Genomic DNA, 6,573 nt, shown 5'->3' on the forward strand with positions numbered 1-6,573 from the left:
AAGCTCACTCATTTCTGTCCTTTATAATGGAAGAGATTCAGGAACAATGAGCTGCTCCATGGAGATCAAAATACGTTTCACTTTTCCTGTTCTCAGGTGCCCTCCCCTGTCACAGACACCAGCAATTTCTGCTACAATAATGAAAATATGGGCCATGGCTGGGCTTGGTGGCTCACTCTTGTAATCCCAGTACTTTGGGAGGCTGAGGCAGGCAGATCATGAGGTTGGAAGATCGAGACCATCCTGGCTAACACAATGAAACACCGTTTCTACTAAAAATACAAAAAATTAGCCAGGCGTAGGGGCATGTGCCTGTAGTCCCAACTACTAGGGAGGCTGAAGCAGGAGAATCGCTTGAACCCAGGAGGCAGAGGTTGCAGTGAGCTGAGATCGCACCACTGCACTCCAGTGTTTTAAACTCCATCTCAAAAAAAAAAAAAAAAAAAAAGAAAAGGAAAGGAAAAGAAAATATGGGCCATACCGGGCCCAAACAGAAACAGTCCTGTGGCCACCCTTCAGTGCAAAGGTAGAACTTAACACATCAATGTACCTGGAACACCTCATACTTGATTCTGGCCTCAACTTAGAGTCATATGAAGCACTTCATTACTACAATATGGATGCTTCCCCCCAGAACAATAAACAGAATCCATGGGAAGGGCACAAGTAAAGAGATTTCTGCAAATTGGCCATGGAATCCTAATGAGAAGCCTGGGCTGATAACCACTTAGCTAAGCATTGCCTCTCAAGCCTTAATGAGCTTATAAATCACTTGGTAATTTTGACTTCATTCTATGTAATGTGATTCTGCAGGTTTGGAAAGAGTCCATGAATGGGATTTTAAACAAGTCCCCTGTCAATGCGATGTTGCTCCCCCTGGGCTCATTATTAGCATTAGAGAAAGCAGACACAGCACAGGGTCCCTTACACTCAGCACTCTTGTCACAACCAAATACTTCTGGTACAAATAAAGACAACACATCTCTGCCAGGTGTGGTGGCTCATGCCTGTAATCTCAGCACTTTGGGAGGCCAAGGCAGGCGGATCACGTGAGGTTGAGAGTTTGAGACCAGCCTGACCAACATGGAGAAACCCAGTCTCTACTAAAAATACAAAAAATTAGCCAGATGTGGTGGTGATTGCCTATAATCCCAGCTACTCGGGAGGCTGAGGCAGGAGAATCACTTGAACCCGGGAGGCAGAGGTTGTGGTGGGCTGAGATCATGCCATTGCACTCCAGCCTGGGCAGCAAGAGTGAAACTCTGTCTCTAAATAAATAAATAAATAAATAAAACCCATCTCCATCCTAAAGTATCATATTCTTTGCTGGCTCATTAAAGTTTACAGAGGAAACAGAAGGCAGCAATGTCTGAATAAGCCTGCATTTGGCAACAACATGTACACATGTACTAATGCAAGATACATTAAGCGGGAACTATGTATTCAAAAGGATGTTAAAGAGCACTGTGTTGGCAATAACACATTACGTGATTTCATCATCATAACACACTGAAAGCTGTTATTGTTCAATAATTCTTAGGATTTAAATAAAGAGCCCAGCCTTTCTATTTCTTCTTGTTTCTCTGTCATTGATTTTTTTTTAATTGCATAGAAGAAAAGCTAAATATAGACAGATGAGAAGAATACAGAAAGGAAGGTTTAATGTATTTTAGAGAAGTTTTTACCATATTTATATTTAATTTTATGTGACTTGCAGAGCAAGTACTGGATTTGCAAAAGTAGAAAACAAGTTGTTAAACAGAATGTTTCTGCAAGCACTGGCTTTAATTAAAAAATTAAAATTAAGATCCTAAAATACATACTTTATTTTACCATTTATCTGTTTTGGGGTTTTAGGAGATTGTGAGCACCAGCTCCAGAAAGGCAGCAGGATTCACCAGACAAAAACTCTGATGTCGTCTTCTTCTTCTTTTTTTTTTTTTTGAGACGAGTCTTGCCCTGTCACCCAGGCTGGAGTGCAATGGCATGATCTCAGCTCACTGCAACCTCCACCTCCTGGGTTCAAGAGACTCTCCTGCCTCAGCCTCCCAAGTAACTGGGATTACAGGTGCATGCTAGCACACCAGGGTAATTTTTGTATTTTTTTTTTAGTAGAGATTGGGTTTCACCATGTTGGTCAGGCTGGTCTCAAACTCCTGATGTTATGATCTGCCCAGCTTGGCCTCCCAAAGTGCTGGGATTATAGGCGTAAGCCAACCCACCTGGCCCAAAACTCTGATTTCTTCTAACAAATTGTGTGAGGCAAGACTCCAGAGTGGGGCCAGACCTAAATAAGGCCTCCAAATAGGTTAAATCTCAACAGAACTGGGGCACGGAGAGGACTCTGTGTAGAATTATGTTCTCTATGCCACTGGGGTATTTCCAGTTCTGTTTTTCCTAAGCTTACCTAACAGAAACTTAAATCCCAGAGTTTGTGTAATTTTAATCTTTTAAGCCACGGCCCCTCAATTTTATAACATATACTAATCAGAAACTTAAAGAAACATTTTAAGGTTTTCTAGGGTAATTTTATTATAAGATATGTAAGTAATCTTAGCAAGGTAAAAGAAATAGAAATAGGCTGGGTGTAGTGACTCATGCCTGTAATCCCAGCACTTTTGGAGGCTGAGGTGAGAGGATCACAAGGTCAGGAGTTCGAGACCAGCCTGGCCAAGATGGTGAGGCCCTGTCTCTACTAAAATACAAAATTAGCCAGGTGTGGTGGTATGCACCTGTAGTCCCAGCTAGTTGGGAAGCTAAAGCAGAAGAATTGCTTGAACCTGGGAGGCAGAGGTTGCAGTGAGCTGAGATCATGCGAATGCACTTCAGCCTGTGTGACAGAGCAAGACTCTGTCTCAAAAAAAAAAAAAAAAAAAAAGAATGGAGGTTTTTTTCTGGAAAAGCCTGGGCCTTGACCCCCGCCTGGGCGACAGGGGAAGTGTCTAACCCAAAAAAAAAAAAAGTAAGAGCTCAATAAGAACATGTACACAAAAAAAGAAACAACAGACACTGAGGCCTGGTAAGGGTGGAGGCTGAGATGACAAGGAGAATTTGAATAAATAAATATTTGTTTGGTTTTATGCTTAGTACCTCTGTGACAAAATAANAGGCTGGGTGTAGTGACTCATGCCTGTAATCCCAGCACTTTTGGAGGCTGAGGTGAGAGGATCACAAGGTCAGGAGTTCGAGACCAGCCTGGCCAAGATGGTGAGGCCCTGTCTCTACTAAAATACAAAATTAGCCAGGTGTGGTGGTATGCACCTGTAGTCCCAGCTAGTTGGGAAGCTAAAGCAGAAGAATTGCTTGAACCTGGGAGGCAGAGGTTGCAGTGAGCTGAGATCATGCGAATGCACTTCAGCCTGTGTGACAGAGCAAGACTCTGTCTCAAAAAAAAAAAAAAAAAAAAGAGATCAGAGTTTTTGTCTGGTGAATCCTGTCACTGTACTCCAGCCTGGGCGACAGAGCAAGGCTCTATCTCAAAAAAAAAAAAAGTAAGAGCTCAATAAGAACATGTACACAAAAAAAGAAACAACAGACACTGAGGCCTGGTAAGGGTGGAGGCTGAGATGACAAGGAGAATTTGAATAAATAAATATTTGTTTGGTTTTATGCTTAGTACCTCTGTGACAAAATAATCGACACCAAACCCCCGTGACACAATTTTACCTATATAAGAAACCTGCACATGTACCCTTGAACCAAAATCAAAAGTTAAAAGAAAAAAACTTCATGGGTGGGGAAAAGTGCAATGTAGGTGGAAGGATTGTAGGTTTTTGCTACATATAGATAGCAGTCCCAGTGGGGCTGTACTCTGATTTATTTGTGCCTGTGCAGGCAGATGAGATTATGAACAGGTGGTCCAGAACCCTAGCTTGGTGGAGAAAACAGTTTGCTGCTGCAGATTCAGTGTCTGGGGGTTGGGATATGCCAGGAGACTTGTAGACACTCTTGTGGGATTTTGGCAAGAAACACTAGGATCAACAATGATGTGGTAAAATTCCTGAGGATGATGACTACTCTTGAGAGGGATGTGGATACGTCAATGTCTAGTGTGTGTTTGTGAGTGGGTGGGACTCCTGTGGTGGCAGCTGCAAGAAAAGGGGGTCTGTCATCAGAGGTCCTTTCCTCCAAGTTTTCAGTCCACAGTCACCCTGGGAGGAGACTTGGAATCACAAGACAATGGGCAGTGTGACAGCCTGTGTACATGAGAGCAGAGCCTCCCATTCCCAGACACCCAGAGTTCCATCTGAGGTCAGGCCTCTGTGATATCTTTTTTCTGGTATCAAATCTGTAGAGTTTGCTGAACACTAAGCAATTCTCTAATACCTACTAATTATCTGAAATTTGAATTCTGACACCACCCAGAGTCAGCACAGACCCTGATTCAGGGTTCGGTCCCACAACATTGTCCTCATTACAGATGCCAGTCACAAACCCCATAGGCCCATCTATGCTTCTGAGCTACTAGTAGTTTAAAATTTGGGGATTCCCATAACCTCTCTCTAGTTCAATAATTTGATAGAGCTACTTGCAGAACTCAGCAAACACCGTTGTTATGTTTACTGGTTTATTATAAAAGATACAACCCAGAAAAAGTCAAATGAAAGAAATGTAGAGGACAAAGAAAAGGGGGGGGGGGAATGAAACACACACATAATCCTGGAAAACAGCTGTGATTAATAACATTCATCCTTCGTGTGCTCCAGCAACAGTTTATGAAAAGTAACTTTTTTCCCCCCTCAGATGGAGTCTTTCTCTGTTGCCAGGGTGGAGTGTAGTGGCACGATCTCGGCTCACTGCAACCTCTGCCTCCCACTTCAAGCGACTCTTCTGCCTCAGCCTCCCAAGTAGCTGGGACTACAGGCACATACCACCACGCCTGGCTGATTTTTGTAATTTTAGTAGAGACAGTGTTTCACCATCTTGGCCAGGCTGGTCTTGAACTCCTGACATCGTGATCCTCACGCCTCGGCCTCTCAAAGTGTTGGGATTACAGGCGTGAGCCACCACACCCGGCCAGAAACACCCTTCTTATTATGACTTAGAAGGTGCTCCCTTTTCTTACCTATCACATAGCCAGATACATACTCTACACATTTTCTTCCTTTTCTCATTAAAAAATCAGCTGAATTTTTGAGTAGGTGTTGGAATTTGTCTTCACTGGTCTAAATAAAATACTTTATTTATTTTTTTAATTTTTATTTTTTTGAGACAGAGTGCAATGGCATGGTATCGGCTCACCACAACCTCCGCCTCCTGGGATCAAGGGATTCTCCTGCCTCAGCCTCCCGAGTAGCTGGGATTACAGGCATGTACCACCATGCCCGGCTAATTTTGTATTTTTAGTAGAGACAGGGTTTCTTTGTGTTGGTCAGGCTGGTCTCAAACTCCTGACCTCAGGTGAAATGCCCACCTCAGCCTCTCAAAGTGCTAGGATTACAGGCATGAGCCACTATGCACAGAAATAAAATACTTCTTAATCAAACTTCACTTAACTTTATGTTTTTCCCCACAGGCTGCTGAACTTTGAGCTACCCTGAGTGTGAGTCAACATACAACTCCATTTTATGTCCCTTCTACAAACATGCTGACTTCAGTCAGGGTAAAACATTCTCTGATCTAAAATCTGATTTTTTTCCCTCTCCATTTGCCATTCCCCTCCCACCTTTTTTCTAATCTTTTATGCTCCTCCCTAGGAAATAAAGCCTTTGTCTGCCTAAACTTTGCAAGCCATAAAGATTCCTCCTGTTGCAATATTCCTCTGGAATTCATTTTTTTTTTACACAAATCTAACTTTGTTTTATTTTACAAAGTCTAGAAAGTGCCTCAAAACAATAAAAAAGTTTCTCATCAGTAAGACCCTCCCAGTTTCCTTTCATCTTAACCTTAACTGCATTTGCCTGTGGGGCCCCAGCTTTCTAAGGCTTTGAAGATTCTCTTAGGATAAAGACTTCTTCCATCACTGGGGTGAGCAGGCTGGGACATCTGCAGGGGAGGCTCCCCAGAAACAACTAACTGGGCCTTTAATAACCTTTTATTGTAGGCTTAATATTAGCCTTAGGTTGCAGTCACTGGGTTCAAGCTTTAATTTCCATATCAGATTTATTCCCTTGGTTTTTGAAACTGAAAACTCCAATGAAATCATTCAAACAGAGTGTTCATATAAAAAAAGAAAATTTTTGGTGCTTACATTTTATACCTCAATTAGAAAAGCAAAAGCACCTATTCCTTTACAACAATAAACATATTATTTTATTATTCCTATAAAAAATCATGTAGTAAACAATTAGTCATGGGAATACTTCTAAGAGGTACCTTCTAAGAGGTACCAAGTTTCATCTCATAAAATTTAGCATGAAACTTAAAAATCAAGATAACAGGATATGGGACAGAAATATTAACTGTCATAACTTTACCCTGCAAAAAGAGAAATTGATGTTTTCATGAATCTATGTAACTCACCAATTATACACCACATTCTCTTGTGGAAATCTATTTATTTCTACAGCCAAAATGGAAGAGAGATTTTTCCTAATTTTCTCCTTGATAACATTCTAAAAGCTAAGACTTGGG

This window comes from Rhinopithecus bieti, unplaced genomic scaffold, assembly GCF_001698545.2.
Source record: "Rhinopithecus bieti isolate Rb0 unplaced genomic scaffold, ASM169854v2 scaffold_8501, whole genome shotgun sequence".
In the NCBI taxonomy this organism is placed as follows: domain Eukaryota; kingdom Metazoa; phylum Chordata; class Mammalia; order Primates; family Cercopithecidae; genus Rhinopithecus; species Rhinopithecus bieti.